At 48.8% G+C, this 17,515-nt stretch overlaps 1 long non-coding RNA gene across 1 annotated transcript; it reads right to left on the bottom strand.

Moving 5' to 3' along the window:
* Window positions 1–1,117: 1,117 nt before the first annotated feature.
* LOC144581556 (uncharacterized) lies at window positions 1,118–17,280 on the bottom strand. The gene is made up of 3 exons (XR_013532515.1): window positions 17,186–17,280; window positions 5,144–5,301; window positions 1,118–1,362 (listed from the first exon to the last, which is right to left on the bottom strand). It is a non-coding gene; the product is annotated as an uncharacterized LOC144581556 (long non-coding RNA).
* Between the last annotated feature and the right edge of the window lie 235 nt (window positions 17,281–17,515).

Here is a 17,515-nt window from a genome sequence, read left to right as displayed (position 1 = left end):
AGATACACCTATTTCTATTTTACAAAACCAACCAACCAACCAAAAGCCAGAGAAGGATCCTGACAGGCCCAGGAAAGGGCACTGATTAGCTTAGCTTGGGCCACGTGCCCATTTTTTATGGACTGAATGTTTTTGTGTGCCTCTAAATTGGTATGTGGAAGCCCTAACCCTCAATGTGACAGTATTAAGAAGTGGGGCCTCTAAAAGGTAATTAGGTGTCAATGAGGTCATGAGGGTGGGGGGAATCCATAATGGAATTAGTGCCCTTATAAGAAAAGGAAGAGACACCAGAGTTTTCTCTCCATGTGAGGTTACAGCAAGAAGGCAGCTGTCTGCAAGCATGAAGAGAGCCCTCACCAGGAGTCACATCTGCGCACCCTAATCTTGGACTTCCAGAACTGTGAGAAATAAATCCCTGCTCCTGAAGCCACTCAGTCCACGGGATTTTATTAGCAGTCAAGGCTGACCTGGACATCGTTCCTGGAACAATACTAGTGGCCTGGGGAAGCTGGGCTCTGTGACTGGTGTAGGGAGAGCCACGAGTCCCAGCCTATAGCAATGGAAGCTCCATATACTCCCAGGAAGGTGACCTTACAGACATAATCCCAGAGGCAGTGGTGGGGCCAGACATGAGTGATTGTGAGCAAGGCAACAGTCCCACGGGGCCCATCTATGCCCAGGACCGGAAGAAGCTGAAGGAACCCTGGTCGTGAAGAGAGCCCTCACCAGAGGCCAAACCTGCCAGCACCTTGATCTTGGACTTCCAGCTTCCTCCCTGGAAATGCATGACGGTACATATGGGCAGCTCTTCCTTCTTGAACAAGGCCTGAGTCTTCACCCAGGATCAAACTAGACTAAAAGGAATTTTCTCTTTAATAGCACTCCTTCAGCATTCAGAGAATAGAGATTTCTACCTGGTGTTTTTAACCAACACAACCTCCTTCTACACCCGAACCCATGGAGGGCCCTGGGACCAGCATAAGGAGTGTGAGTGTTAAGCTAGGACTGCTAGAAGGAGCAACAGCATCATGGGAGCAGGGCACAAGGGTCCCTCTTGACCTGCTGATTGCAAACACTGCAGCCAGGGAGACACTCACTCAGGCCATGCTGGGAAAGACCAGGGGAGGTGCATGTCCTCATCCTCCAAGGGCAATAGGGGTCGGGCACAGGACAGGCTATTTGACATCAGAAAATCCTGCAAGGGCTGGCCTGGCCCCTGGATGCATGTCTTCCCCTCAGACCCACCCACACTCCCCCAGTCCTGAGCTCTGGCCACCCCGTGGCAAAGGCTTGATGTGTCCTCAGTGAATCCAGGTCAGAGAGCGGTCGAGCAGCAACTTGGGGAGCCAAGTGGATGAAAATCTGGACAAGAGAACAAAGCCAACCTGTTGGCCAAGGAAACTCAATCTGATTATGCCCCAGAGCCCCCCGTGGCTGGGAGCAGCCGTGTGACAGAGAAGAAAGGGCGCTTTCATAGGCCCGGGCCTGCCTGCTAGCAAATGGGCCCCGCGAATGCCCTGCCCCCTCTCCAGCGGCCCCACGGGATTGTCTGGGTGTGGGGAAGGAACCCCTCCATTGAGTCTCAGAGGAGACGGTATGGGGGAGAGGGGCATCAGGATAAGCCTTGACCAATGAATACCTTCAAGGTTAAGCCTCCGGAGATTAAAGAAAAAGAAAGAAAAAAAAGCCAGTGCGCGTTTGTCCTGGAAATTGGCTCATGGGCAGATTAAATTTAGGAGTAACTGGGGCAGATACGCAGGGAAGCATGTTTCCTTAATGAGCCTGTCTTTATTTAACTGCTTAATCATTTACTGGGCCAAAAAATCTGGAGGTGACTCCGAAAGTCACGATGGTTAAGACAGTGACAGATTGAGCCCTTGTCGAACCACGTCAGGGCCTGGCTCTGGTGACATCAATTCCCTGCTCCTGTCCTTGTCACTCTAATGGGGCACGGAGGGGCCACACCTACAGCCAGGATAACCCCAACGTGGATCATCAGCCACTTGGTTCCAGAACAGTTCTGCTTTGCCATTTCATTTTCCTCAAAAGGAGGCTCCTGGGATGGGCAATGTTGTTTCTGGCGGGGCTTCCTTTTCTCACTCTGACACCTCCTTCCCTCAGCCTCCTTCATTCCCTCTACTTCACTTCTCATTCATTCATTCATTCATTCAACTAAGTGCTTACACTAACATATACCACGTACTGTAAGAAAGCCCAGGAAACACAGTGTGGCAAAACCCAGTATAGCTGTTGCCCTTGTGAGGCTGCTTACAGTCCCATGGGGGAGGCTGATGTTAATCAAGTAACTCCACAATTCGATCTTCACAACTGCAGGGCCCAGGGTAGGAAGAGGAGGAAGAGGGTGATGAGTAGGCAGAGCACAGGGCAATTTTAGGGCAGTAAAACTATTCTGTATGGTACCGTAATGATGGGTATGGAGACAATGCATTTGCCAAAACCCATAGAACTGTCTAACACAGAGGAGGAACCCTAATGTAAATGATGAACTGCAGCGAATAATAGTGTATGAATATGGGTTCACCTGTTGTAACAAATATATCACACCAATGCAAGAGGTTGGCAATGGGCCAGGAAACTGGGAGAGTGGGCGGAGGAGATATACCGAAACTTTCTGTGTTTTCTGCAAACCTAAAACTGCTCTAAAAGATAAAGTCTATTTTTTGAAGAAGTGAAGAGAGCTATGAGACGATATTAAGGAGCTTATCAATACAAGGGGGTCTGCATAGGGGCTACTTGAAACTAGACTCTAATTGACCTTCGCCTGGCCGTGGCTGCAGGGCCTGCCTGCACATCTCCTTTCGTCTGCAGGGTGCAGGGACCCATTATTTAGTGAATGCCTGTCACCAGCAGCTCATGGGGAGTGACCTTCGAGGGGTGTACCAGAACTAAGAGAGGGAAGGTGAGGGGAGGGAAAAGGGTGTAGCTCAGAACAGCAGCATCATAACATAATTTAATATTTTTGGGGAAAAAAAACTTTCATTTCATAACACAAATTGTGGGAACGCTGTACAAAGTGTTCTTGGCTGGTGGATGTGCATGAATACTCACCAGTGGGGCAGCAAAGAGAGGCAAAATCTTCCACAAGGAAAGCAGAGATTTTTGTGTTTACCAAAAGGGATACAGGCTAGAAAAGCCTGGCAGTACCGTATCATCTCATTCATCTCATGTGAACTCACTGCCACACAGTGAACAAGTTAAGAGAATCTCCACTTTCCAGAAGGGTAACCGAGGCTCAATATGTTTATGTCACACAGCTAATAAATTGGAGGGGCAGAACTGGAACTCCAACTAGACACACAGATGCAATAGCCATCACTGCTAGCAGGGGCATGCGGAGGGCTCTAGTGGACACGAGGGACATTCTCTGGGAGACTTGGACCCATGGGCAGAGTGTCAACTGGTCAATGGGCTGGTCACTCTCTGCTTTGATAGCATGTGTAAGACAATGGCAGGGAGTCCCCTGTGGCAGGACAGTCCTTCAGGAGAGCGAGGAACCTGTGATGGTGATGTACTGTGGAAGCTAGCAGTGCCAGCCCAGGAAGTAGAGTAAATGCCTCACTTGTCTGGACAACACCGATGCTGTGGGACACTGTTACCCTGACCTGGGCTGAGCTGAGGTCCAGGCTGCTCCTAGGTACTAAGAAAGGGTTATAGAGCAAATCATAGAATAAGATGGCGGAGAGAACACCTAACCTATTTCAACTACCTCTCCAAGTATTTTGGATATTTATTTTTCTAATAAAAACTAGGCATGACCAGACACAGTGGCTCATGCCTGCAATCCCAGCACTTTGGGAGGCTGAGTTTGGAGGATGGCTTGAGGCCAGGAGTTCAGTAAGCATGATCACACCATGGCACTCTAGCCCGTCTCAAAAATCAATCAATCATCAGTGTGGGAGCTCATAAAATCATGTAGAAGATTTCAAATTCATGTTCCCCTGTTTCTCCCAAAAACAAATCCAAGGAAACTTCCAGTAGGCTACGTGTCATTAGCAGTGTCGGGAGATGAAAACAGTAAGCATGGCACAACCAACTCAATGCAGTCCCATTGGGCTCTTTGCTGTGGTGGACATGTCCTCATCTGTGTTGTCCAACCCAATAGCCACTCTCCACATGTGGCTATTGAACACCTGTGATATGGCTACTATGCAAAAGGAACTGTGCTTAGTTTAACTTAATTTAATCTGTTGAAAGTAAATAGCCACATGTCGCAACTGGCTACTGCTTCAGACAGCACAGACTTAGATGGTTCCCTAAGGTGATATGACTTCTCTCCCTATTTAGTTCAAATTCTTACGCTGAAGGATGCAGCATAGCAGCAGCTCACCTCTATGGGATGGACGGCCCACCGTCCCAGAGGCTTGCATGCCTCCTCAATTGGCACGAAAGCCTGGGAGGGAGGTCCATGAGAATACCCATGGTCCAGAGAGGAAAGAGACTCACCCAAGGTCTGGCAGCTCTGAGAGGGCAGAATGGGACTCGGATCTGAGGCCTCTGAGGACTGTGTTTTCACCTATACCCTTGTGCCCCAAGCTACATGGCAGAAGAGGTATTTATTTCTCCAGGTCAGCAAGCAATACTGGCTGCCTGAGGATGGCCCTTGTGACTACTGTGTGCTATAAGAAATAATCATTTGCTACCAACAAACAAATATACGTACATATGTACACGCACGTGTGTGCATGCGTGTGTGTGTGTGTGTGTGTGTGTGTGTATCAAGCACCAGGCCCTGGGGCCACCAGACTTTTAATAAAGAGTAGTCAGGCTCCCTCCTGCCCCCTCTGGAGCTTCCAGCCATGAGCACATCATAGGCACCCAGCTGCATGAGCTGGGAGGATGGGGCTTTGGAGACAAGGGGACAAGCCAGGAATCCTTGAGTCCCTAGTATTTGATTCTCAAAAGGTACTCTGCATTTTAACAAAATGAAAACAGGAAGGCAGAAAAGAGTTTCAACTGACAAATGGGCTTGGGAATTACTGAAAACAATATTTTCCGCCTGGAGTCTGACAAATGCCCCTTAGCATCTTAAAGAAAGGGACAGGGAGGAGAGAGGCAGTTGGAGGAGAGGACAGAGGCCTGGATTTAGCCTGTGTCACTCCAGTCCTTGTTCTGTCCCATTTACCAGCTGGGCGACTTTTGGCAGGAGCCTCTTGGATATTAAGTCTATGCATCTGTGAAATGGGAATGAAGGGAGTACTACGTCTTTCATACTCCAGGGCATGGGTCTGCTCCTAGTCTCGGGTGAGGCTTAGTGAATTACTGAGTTTCTTTTTCTTTCACCTGATTGGGATGTAGAGGGCAAGGTGGGGAGACAGAAAAAGGGAGGTAGAACAATGATTATCTGTCTGGCCATCCTGGGCAGGCCTTGACCATTAGGTAAGGAATGGGGACCTCTAATTAGCAGTCACCTCCCTGCAGAGCATGCCACATCCTGGACAGTGGGACTGAGCAAAGCTCATGCACTCAGCCAGAGCCTCCCAGCTCTTCAGCTGCCCACGGTTCTATCCCAGCTTGGTATCCTTCCCTGCAAGCACAGGGCAGCTTCACAGCAAGACCTTAGCCAGCCCTCAGGAAGGGCAGGCTGGCCTGCCCTACACATCCACACAACAGGAGCCCACCAGAGCCCAAGCTGTGCCAGCTACACCAAGTCCTGCAGGAGAATGTGAGCGACCTCCCAGGGGCAACCCATCAGGAGCAACCATCAACACACCTTCCAGTTTTCTGGTGGAGGCAAAATTAAAATATAACACCACCTCCCCAAGGCCACATCTTTGGATGGTAAATCAGGAAACCTGGGCTGAGGTCTGGTTTTGCGACTTTCCTGCTGTGGACCTCCTTTCATGTTCTATGTCCTAGCTAAAAGGCACTAGGAAAGCAAATTCACCTATCCAAGCTTCCCTTTCCTCACTAGAAAAAATGAAAGTGAAAATACCTACCCCTCATATTTGGGCAGTACTGGGCTTACAGTAAGGATTGGCTAGGCTGGTGGTCTTCAAAGTGTGATCTTGGGACCAGCAGCACCAGCATCTCTTGGGAACTTGTTAGAAATGCAAATTTCTGGGTCCCACCTCAGACCTGCTGAATCAGTAACTCTGGGGGTGAGACCCAGCAATTCATGCTTTAATGAGACCACCAGGGATTTCTGACACTTGCTCAAGCTTGCCAAGCACCACATTAAGTACTAGCTGTCTGAGGGGTTGTTGATATTCTCAAAAAACACCGCAAGCTGAGTCTGACTATAGCAAGGCTTGTGGTCAGACAAACAAGGGAGAAGTCCTGGTATCTCCACTTTTCACCAGTGGCCTCAGGCAAGCTGGTTGGTCTCTGGGCCTCAGCTTTCTCATCCTTCAAATGGGAGTAATACTTGACTGGCAGACTGCCCTAAAACACCTCAGCTTACATAAAGCCTGATCTCGGTGCCTGGAACATTAGAATTGCTTCCTAACTAGAAATAACTATTATTGTTGCTGTGGTTATTGTTTTCTTCTTAAACCATCAGATGCCAGAGTTTTGTTTCTGAAAAGGGTCAAGTTTCTCTGGCATAAATCCCCACTCATACAGCCATGGTACTCCAAAGAAAGTCCCCAAAAGACTGTCAAGTAAATTGCCAAAGGGCCCTCTGCTACCCATCAGATGGAAGGCTTTCCAAGTCTGAATAAGGCAGAGGATTTCAATTACCCAGGATTACAAAGGAGGACCTTGGATGCACCATATGGCCCAGGCCTGGCCGCCCATCGTCCTGCATGATCGGGGGCTCTCGTGTGAGATATTAACATAATATCCCTTCCAAAAGTGATTACAGAGTTGAAGGCAGCAGAATGTTATTTGGTGGCCATGGCCTGCTCTCATCAGCAGCGATGACTAAACAAGCTAATCAAATCAGCACAAATTTGCACACGAGCCCAGCAGCTGGGCCTGGATATCATTGCGGTGGAGGCATAATCCTGCCTAGGATGACTTGACTAATGGGATCCCAGTGGGCAGCCAGGCCAGCCTCCAGGGCGAGGTGGCATCACCCACAGTCAGGGACCTGGAAGGTATGGAGGTGGTGGGAGCAAACAGCAAACAGAAGGGGAGGAGAGGCAGGGAAGACACCTGTGCATTCATCACTCCAGTCTCAGTATGTGTGTATGTGTGTGTGAGTGTGTGTTTATGCATGTGTGTGTGCATGTGTGTGTTTGTGCACGTGTGTGTTTTTATGCATGTGTATGCATGCGTTTGTGTGCATGTGTGTTTGTGCATGCGTGTGTGTGCATGCGTGTGTGTGTGTGTGTAGCACCTCCCGTGGCTTCCTGAGAACACTGGTTCCAGAGCTGCTTTGGTTCAAGCCTCAGTTCTGTCTTTTACTATGTGTCCTTGAGCAAGATACTGAACATCTCTGATCTCAGTGTCCTCAGTCATAAAAATGGGTATAGTGTTTGATCTTAATTATTGAGGCTGTTGTGAGGATTCAATACAATCATATAAATAAAGTTCATCCCACAGTGTGTGAGGCAAGGAGTGTTCAGTGAATGGCAGTTGTTACAACTCTTATTCTTGTTCAAAAGCCTTCACCATGGACCTTCCATGGGCCAGGCCCCAGGCCCTGGGAATGCCAAATTAAGGAAGACCTTGTCCTTGCCTCAAGCAGTACATAATAAAATGGGGCAATGGATCTGTAACCAGATAGTCAACTCACACTATCCTGTAGGAAGCGCTGTGGGAGCCGCATGGGGGCTGAGAGCAAAGCGGGGGTGCCTCCACCTTGGGGCCCCAGGAAATGGTGCTAGAGGAAGTGATACTACAGGTGAGTTCTGGACACTAAGTTGAGTTTCCATAGCAGTCTGGCCAGGTTCTGAGAGGGCAGACGGGTTCCTGCTGTGAGGAATGGAAACCAGGGGTGTTTACCTTCTTGCTCACATGCCAGCGGGCCATCTGCCCAAGGACTGAGGGCTTCTCAAGTTTGAGGCAATATCAGAACTTGCAGAATGTCTGAGAAGGCTGGGATAAAAGGGACGCATTTCCAGGTGTGTAAATAACATAGGGTGCAGCGGAGGCATTGCAGGCCTGCAGGAATAGAAAGGTAGCAGGGAAGGTGCCCACTTGCAGCCTGGAGCACTGGCTTCCTGAATGTTTCTGGGCAAACCCCGCCCTGTCTCTACATTCCATTTGCAGAGTGGAGGGTTGGCAGGCTCAATGCCTCCCACCTGCACCTACTTTCCTTCTATTCCACAAGGTTGCCACAGCCTAGGAAACCCGCAGCATTCATGACTTAATATTTGTCTCTCAAACAGCAACTTCCTAAATCTTAAATCACTAACTTAAAGGAAGTCTTTACAATGTTACTGTCGTTAACGAGCCGGGACCATTTGCGATTGATAGAAGGTAACAGTAGAAATAAAATGAAAACTGAACAAGCAAGGTTACATGCTTTAGTTAGATGCTGTTCCTTCCTGGACAAACCTGGAGGGGAGGGTGGGAGGAGGCTGGCGAGTGTTAGGGGAAGTGTTAAAGAAACTCCAGCACCAAGGTGAGACCTTCTCCCTGGGCGATCACAAGGCTTGAAGGAAAAATGAAGAGGGACTGCAATCCTCACTGGTCAACACGTTATTTAGAACCAGGCATAGGCACCACCTCCCCGTCCTTGCAGACCCCAAGTAATCACCCCATCTACTGCCCACCTCCTACACACACTTTGGGAAATTGCTCGCCCCAATAATCGGGATAAGCTATAAACCCTTCGATGCTGTGAATTCATCAACTCTTTAGAATAGGTAGGAGTGACTGGATGTGAACCACCAGGTCACTGCACCTGCCCTCCTCTCTAAGCCCCTCCCTAGTCCCACCCAATGAATGCAGACCAGGTGACACTCCTGGGAGGGGTTGAGCCCTGCCACAAGGCCCCTGGTATGGTTCTATAGATGGCAGTGCTCAGTGTGGTCTCCTCAGATTCTTGGCTGGAAGACATCCTGTGACCCTCTCATGGTCCCACATCAGGGATACCTGTTTCCATGGTCTCCCTTCACCCACCAACCCAGCTCCACCCCTACCTGCAACTCTAGCCCTGTGACTTAACCCCTTACCCCCAGAATGGAGGCAAAGCCCATCAAAGGCCAAGGCTGCCCTGACCACCCAGCTCCAACTGAGTCCTTCCTCCGACTCCCCATCTAACTTCACCTCTCCCCAGAGACGTGCCTTCAAATTCTACCTCTGCTATTTGCCTGCTGGGATCTTGGACCACTCACTTCACCTCTCTGAACATCAGTCTCCTTATCTGCATCCCTATCCCATCAGCTACAATGTAACTTATCTCACCAGTTTTTAGTTTTTTAGAATCAAGTGAAATGATGTAGGCAAACTCACTGAAATGTTGCTCAAGGGACTGAACAAATGAATGAGTGAATAACTGAATAAATGAATGAATGAACCTAGAAGGTTTCTAGTGGATGAGGAACTGGATACAAAGTCTAGAGACCCGGGTTCAAGTCCCAGTCCAGGACTTTTCCTCCCTGAGCTTTAGTTTCCCTAACTGCCAGCAAAAAGATCAAATTTAGATGACCACAGAGATTGTTTCCAACTTTAAATGCTAAACTATGGTTCAGGGTGTGAGACCAGCAAGCATACTTTTGCAAGCCCTTGATTTACGCAAAGCACAGGCTACACCTATCATCTCTCCACTGCTGGGAAGCATAGGCAGGAAGGAGACTGGCTAAAGAGGCAAGGCCAGATTAAAAAGCAGTTACTCAGGCCGGGTGCGGTGGCTCACGCCTGTAATCCCAGCACTTTGGGAGGCCGAGGCGGGTGGATCACGAGTTCAAGAGATCGAGACCATCCTGGTCAACATGGTGAAACCCCGTCTCTATTAAAAATACAAAAAATTAGCTGGGCACGGTGGCGCATGCCTGTAGTCCCAGCTACTCAGGAGGCTGAGGCAGGAGAATTGCCTGAACCCAGGAGGTGGAGGTTGCGGTGAGCCGAGATCACGCTATTGCACTCCAGCCCGGGTAACGAGAGCGAAACTCCGTTTCAAAAAAAAAAAAAAGCAGTTACTCTTTTGCAGCAGAGTTGGCAAATGATTAATAGCACAGTTAAAAAACACAACCCAGGTGTGCAATTATCTTAAGAACGTAATATGAGTTGTGAGCCTCAGTTTTCCTCATCAGTGAAATGGGCATAATCTTACCATCCTCTCTGGCATGTTATGAGAATGGAAAGAACATGTTGACTCTTACTGCTTGCTCATTCTTGCTACCTACATGTAGCGAACTCTCAACAAATGATAATATCCTTACTTTGTACATTTTAGATTACTGTTATCCTGTCATAAACAACAACCTTCACATTGAATGCAAGGGTCTAAAACCAAAGGCTGGAAGGGCCTCTAAGTGGTGGCAAAGGAGTTTGGGGATGCTCTGTTCTTCCACACCCTCCCCCCAACCTCTGCACACACCCGGCCACCTGGACACAGCCAAACCTGCATAAGCCCAGATGGATGGCAGCGGTGACCCTGCTGAGATAGGAGCCCGGTCTTAGGGATGGACAGTGGCCCTGTCCAGCTCTTGCCCCTTCTCTGACCAGCTGAGGGCACTCTGCCCTGGGCCCCTGGTGTGGAGACTCCCAGCCCTGACCTTTCACACACTAACATCCCTGACTCCTCTGAGGCCCATGTCACAACCTCAATACACAGAAATGAAATATGCACAGGCAGATGTGTGTGTTGGTGAGCACACAGCGGGCTGAGAGGTTACCATTGCCAGAGGGAAGATGAGACCCTGAGTCTGAATCTTGTTGTCCACCAATTCTGCAAGCGGTGCAAATGACTCCACCCCTCTGGACCTCAGTTTCCTCCTCTGTAAATGAGGAAATGTTGCAAGGATGAAGTTCAAAACCATGCAGGGAGCCGAATTAGCTGAGTCCAGGTCACAGTTCATACTCCATCAATCCCATCTTTTAGAAATCATTTTTAAGGGATCACAGGTATATTTCCCTTCCCTCCACACAGGTGGAAACATGGGATTAGTGAAGGTGAAATCAGGAAGGAAACATTGTCTCTAAACACAAGCTCCCTGGCTTTCTGAGCTAGGAAGCACTACACCAATGTGTGAAGTGGGGTTAAAGCAGGGGCTTTTCACCCTGGCTGCACATTTGAGTCACCTGGGGAGGTTTGGAAAACCCAATACGGGGGCCACACCCCTGGCCAGCTACTTCAGACCCTCTGGGGTGGCAGGGGTGGCGGCTTATGTTAGGCTCCCCAGGGGCTTTCAGTGTGGAGCCAGGCTTGAGAACTGATGGCTTAGATCCAAAGAACAAGCTTGGGATCAGCCCAGCCCAGCCCAGGTTGAATCCTGGCTCTATTCCTTATCAATGTGACCCTTACAAGGCACTCAATGCACTCAAGTCTTGGTGTTTTTATTTGTACAAAAAAAAAAAAAAATGGGAATAATATGGAGATTCAGAGAGACAGCAGGTGAAAGCATGAGGCCAGGCATATATTAAGCACTCAATAAATGAGAGCCTGCTACCATATGGGGCCTTTCAACCAATTTATGTTTACAACAAATGGGACATTAAGTGAAGGCAAATTCAACCACAAACCATTACAAGACCATTACATTTACCTATATATTTATTTATTTTTATTTGCTTGTGCTGATGTTTGTTAAACCCCACTTTGTTGTATTAATAGAAAAAAATGTAAGACTGCCAGATGTATCTGCATTGCAACTATCTATCCCGATATAAGGTGTTATTCAAAATATCACCTTTTGCAAGCAGACGTGACTGCCCCTGCTTGGTTCCCCATTATTGAATGGGACATCTCTTTGAGCCATGTAGTGTAACTGGGTGCTGATGAAGTCAGGCGGGGTTGATCCCCTGTGACAGCTGCTCCTTCCCATGTTCTCACAACAGCCTCGCCATTTGCCTGGTCTTGGGAGAAGCTGCTTTGGGACCCTGCAAACCTATCCTGGTTACAGAGACAACCATAGCTTACAGGCCACCAGTGCCTAGTGCAGGGTGGCTGGCAGAATGTTCCAGAAAGGACAGTGCATGGAGGAGGACTCAGGAGAGCCAGGTTCCAGGCTTGCCACTGGTGAAGCTCCTGGCTATGTGGCTCAAGTAGCTCCTTCTGCTTCTCTGAGTCTCAGTGTCCCCACTCTATAAAATGAGGACGGCCAGGGCTGACTGCCTACTCCACCCAGCTGTCCTGTGGTTTCAGGGTGAAAAGGGTGGAGGGCACTGGATTTGCTTGCAGTGGCTGCTGTGACTGCTGTGCCAAACTACCCAAACTGGGCAGCTTCAAATAACCATTGATTATGGAAGCATTCTGGAGACCAGAAGTCCAAAGTCAAAGTGTGGGCGGGGCTGTGCTCCCTTTGCAGGCTCCAGGGGAAAATCCTTCCTTCTTCCTCCAGCTTCTGGTGTTTGTTGACATCCCTTGGCTTGTGGCTGCATCTCTCCAATCCCTGTCTCCAGTCATTATCTCTTCTCCTCCTGTCCAGCTTCTCCTCTCTGTGTCTCTTATAAGGACACTTGTCATTGGATTTAGGGACCACATGGATAATCCAGGATGATCTCATCTCAGGATCCTTAACTTAATTACATCTGCAAAGACAATAAAGTCACATCCATGAATTCCTGAGAGCCAGATGTGGGCATATCTTTTTTTCCAGTGCTGGTGGAGGCAGTGTCAACACTGAGCCCACTGCAAGCAGCTCGTAAGTCATTTTAGTGAACTTGAACTGCAACCTATTGCTAGGGCCAGTAGATTGGAGAGTGTGCGCCAGTCTCATGGGTTGGTGATGGTGTCCTGGAGAATAAGAGCACATGGTCAAGGAGCACCTACTACATGCCAGGCAGTGCACTGAGCATTTTGACAATTTATCTCATTTTGTCTTCACAGCAACTCTAAGTCAAGTACTCCTGCTCCTTCCTCAGATGGGGAACCTACCTGAGGCTCAGAAGCATGAAGTGACTTGGTTGAGGTCACTTTCATAGTAAGAACTGGAGCTGGCATTTGAATCCAGGCAGGCTGTGACTTCACAGGCCATGCTCATAACCGCTGCCTTCCACAGATACGAACAGGCCTGAGGTTGGCAGGGAAAGAGGCCACAACTAAGGGTCACATGTGGTAGGAAGCATCGTAGGTCACATCAGTGCATAGTTACAACATATATATGAACATGATAACTCATGTTCATAAGCCCAATAATAATCACAGCTAATGATGATGACATTAACATCACATATGGCATTGTGATCATGGAGGCCTCCTACAGCCAGACACCACGCTAAGTGCTTTTCATGTATTATCTCATTTAATCTCACTAGCACTCTGTGAGGAGGAAACTACTATTATCCCCATTTACAGGCTGGCCCCAAAATCCATGGATTGTAATATGACAACTCATAAAAACAAGGAACTCACAGGGAGAAGAGAACAGGGTGGAGAAGCTACAAAGCCAGAGCAAATTACTAAAAAGAAATGTGTTTCAGAAGGTCCTTGTTTTCAGCTTGACCCTGGCCCCTGCACAGAGTAGGACCCCAGTACCCTGCCGTCTGCATCTCATTTCCAGAGACGGCTCAAGAAGCCCCAAGTCCAGTCTGCCCAGAACCAAGCATGCCATCTCCCTCCCCCAGACACCCCAACTACAGCAATCTCTGTCCATCAGGCACCCAGGCCAGAAACTCTGGCTCGGCCTCCCTCCCCAGTGGTCATCATCAAGTAGGTAACATCCTGCTGGGTTTTTTTTTTTTTTTTTTTTGAGACGGAGTCTAGCTCTGTTGCTAGGCTATAGTGCAGTGGTGCAATCTCAGCTCACTGCAACCTCCACCTCCTGGGTTCAAACTATTCTCCTGCCTCAGCCTCCCAAGTAACTGGGATTACAGGCGCCTGCCACCATGCCAAGCTAATTTTTGTATTTTTAGTAGAGATAGGGTTTCACCATGTTGGCCAGGCTGATCTCAAACTCCTGACCTCATGATCCACCCACCTCGGCGTCCCAAAATGCTGGGATTACAGGCATGAGCCACCGCACCCGGCCCAACATCCTGCTGATTTTAACTCCTGCAGAGCCCTCAAATGTACACCCACCTCCCATTCCCGCACAATGCCCCAGTTCAGGCCTTCACCACCTTGTTCCTGGGACACTGCCCAAGTCCCCCCTGACTGCCCTCTGGACTTCTGCTATTTTTCCAACTCCCCACTCATTAAATCCATCCCCCTCTCAATAGCTGGTGTGAATTCAGGAAAACTGAGTTCCAGCCATGTCATCCCCATACTCATGACCCTTCCAGGCCTGCAGGTCCTCGTTCAAACCCCTTAATTGTATGTACAGTACATGCCACTATCACCTGCCACTTCTTCCCTTTTCAGCCTTACCTTCCAGCCCTCCTTCAATTATGGCTCAGTTCCCCAGTGCTGACCTGGCTGTAGCTCCCACTCACAATGTGCTATTTGCACTTCAGGGTCTTTGCACAGGCAGGTCTCCCTGATAGAAATTCCCACCTTCCTGGTTTCTCTGTCCGGTTTTCCAGCTTGCATACTCTTTGACAGCCAGGGACTGTCTTGTTAGCAGTTTTATCCCTAGTCTCAGCATAAAGCGGTCATAGGAGAGGATTTTCTTTTCTTTTTTTTTTTTTTTTTTTTTTTTTGAGATGGAGGCTTAGGCTATTGCCCAAGCTGGAGTGCAGTGGGTGCCATCTTGGCTCATTACAACCTCCACCTCCCGGGTTCAAGCGATCTCCTGCCTCAGCCTCCCAAGTAGTTGGGACCACAGGTGTGAGCCACTGATTTTTGTATTTTTAGTAGAGACGGGATTTCACCGTGTTGGCATGCTGGTCTCAAACTCCTGACCTCAAGTGATCCACCTGCCTCAGTCTCCCAAAGTACTGGGACTATAGGCATGAGCCATAGCACCCAGCTTTATGTTTTTTTTTTAATGTTTTAATTAATTGCTAATATTTCAATGTTGGATGATTTCACGAAAATTCAAATTCAGGCTTCTCTTGAAGATATTGGGATCTAGCAACCCTGGGCCTGGTCCCTGAATGACAAGGATGGGCTGGAGTGGAGTAGCTGATGCCCCTTCTGCCAGGTCACTGGCTGTCCAGTCCTCACTGGCCTAGCCAGCACACTTCACTCATCTTTGTCACCTGCCTGGCCCCTCTGGTATTTGAATTTTCAGGTGTCAGACACATTGAATTTATCTGTGAAATCCTTCCCTTAAGCACATACTTATTTGGTCTCTGATATGTGGCATTCCCCAGTTCAGGCCTTCGCCTGGCAGTCTTACATTTTCTTCTATTAATTCAGCACAGTGGGGTTTAACAAGCAAATAAAAATAAATAAGTACATAGGTAAATGTAATGGTCTTGTAATGGCTTGTGGCTGAATTTGCCTTCACTAAGTGCCCTATTTGTTGTAGATATAAATGGTTGGAAGGCCCCATATGGTAGCAGACTCTCATCTATTGAGTGCTTCATATATGCTCGGCCTCTGATATGCCACATATCAGAGACCAAAGAAGCCGACATTTACTTCAAATTAAGCCTGCTTTTCTTAGCAAAGAGAGAAACAAGATCAGTCACAAGAGTCATTATGCCCATGGGATTTTAAAAAGCACAAGCTGTCCAAAGTCAGCACAGGCGTCCTCGTAATGAGGACAGAGGGATGGGTTCTCCAGAGCAGCACTTCTCTGACTTTAATGTGAGAAGAGTCACCTGGGGCATCTGCTAAACTGCAGATTCACATGCAGTGGGTCTGGGACAGGGTCTGAGACCACCTTTCTAACCAGCTCCAAGGTGAGGAAAATACTGCTGGTCCCTGGACACACTTTCAGTCCCTGGACACACAGCAAGGCTCTGTGACATCCCTGGAACAAGCTAGAGGGTCCTAACACCCAGATAGCTCGGCCATCTCCTGAGGCAGTGCCACCATCCCTCCTGCCTGGAGAGAATGTGTTCTAGGTCATTCAGGTATTCTTGGAACCCACTTCTGAGGTCACCACAGGTGCTGAAGGTAGGAAGCTCTTTGCTTGGAATTCCCAGCTGCTTCACTTTGATCCAGGACCGGGAAACATGGGAGGCAAGGGACACACAGCAAGAGGAGTGGGGTGAGGAGAGGGGTGGGATGGGTTGGGGTGGGGCGAAGGTGGTGTGAGGATGGATGTGGTGGCAGAGCCTAGCTGTTTATGCCTTTACAGGTGCCTTCCCCATTCCCTACTCCCTACTGCCCTTGAGTCCCAAAGTAGGTTGTCTCACAGGGTCTAAGATGCTCCCAGAGAGACCAGAAGACTTGAGTTCAAGTCAGCCTTAGTCACAAACCCCAAATTGCCATATGTTGTTTTGAGCAGCCTTCACAGGCAAGCTCAGGTTCCCGGTCTGCATATTATTTTTTCCAGGCAGCAGGAGGGAAACCCTTTGCCCTTCCACATCAGGGATCTCAGAGGAAGCAGAAAGAAACTGACGCACGTAGAATGGGTCCCAGGGGCTTCTCACCCTGAGCCTGTAAACAGGAAGTGCAGCTATACTCTTAGGAACACCCTGGTGTTTGCCGGTTTGTTTTGCAGGCGTTAGGCTCATCCAGATAAACTGTGGAGAGGATTGTCAGAAACTCACCATGCCATTCACAGCACAGCCTACCTCAGCAAGGTTTGGTGATACTAAGGCTGCTAGCCAAAGATTTGCATGGGGGAGGGATGGGGCCAGTGCTATCGGCTGCAGGGAGGGTCCCACCTTCCCCAAAGTCCCCTTCTGCCATCCCCTAATAGAAACATTTCTTGGGGCCATAAAGTGGGGAGAAGCCAACCTCTCCCTGGTGGCTGCAACTGGCATAACGCTGGCTGCAACTGGCATAACGCTGGCTGCATCAGCAGGCAGGAGGAAATAGGAGATGGGGTGCCAGGCCCATATCAGGCTGCCTGCTCTTGGCTTTCATTATTATCCCATTTTCAAAGTACCAGCTCTGGAGGGGGCAGGGGAGGGTAGGGTTTTGGGACTTGTTTGGCCTAGGTATACATAAACAGCAGCAGACAAAATCTCCTTTATCAGCTGTTTCCCAGGAAACAGGGAGAAAAGTCTTCTCAGCACCGGATGATTAAAGAAGAGGCTCACCCTTCTGGGAGACAGCCCTCTCTTTTTCCCTCTTCCCTGTGCAAAACACTAAGTCACTGTTACGGTTACCCACCAGGAGGATCCCTGTTGGAGAGGAGGCAGCCACAGGGCTGGAGGAGGAGGTCAGCTGCTAAAGGGACCAGTGCACTGCCAGCCAGGGCATAGAAATTCTTTCCCAGGGGATGTTACGTAGCCTGCTGGGTAAACTGGAAATTATTAACTATGTGATGAGTAGAATCAAAAGGTTCTGAAAACTGGTTGTTGGCTTTACTGGGAGTTGCAAGCATGCTAGGGAAAAAAAAATATTACAAATGTATTTGGAATTTTTTTCCCTCTGAACCAGGAAGAGGCGTTTCCAATAATTCTATCAAGTAAAACTCTCCAGTGTTCTTTCCTGCTGATA

The sequence above is a fragment of the Callithrix jacchus genome, chromosome 2 (assembly GCF_049354715.1).
Source record: "Callithrix jacchus isolate 240 chromosome 2, calJac240_pri, whole genome shotgun sequence".
NCBI lineage: Eukaryota > Metazoa > Chordata > Mammalia > Primates > Cebidae > Callithrix > Callithrix jacchus.
Note: the sequence above shows the minus strand (reverse complement) of the source record. Positions and strands in the feature narration are given on the sequence as shown.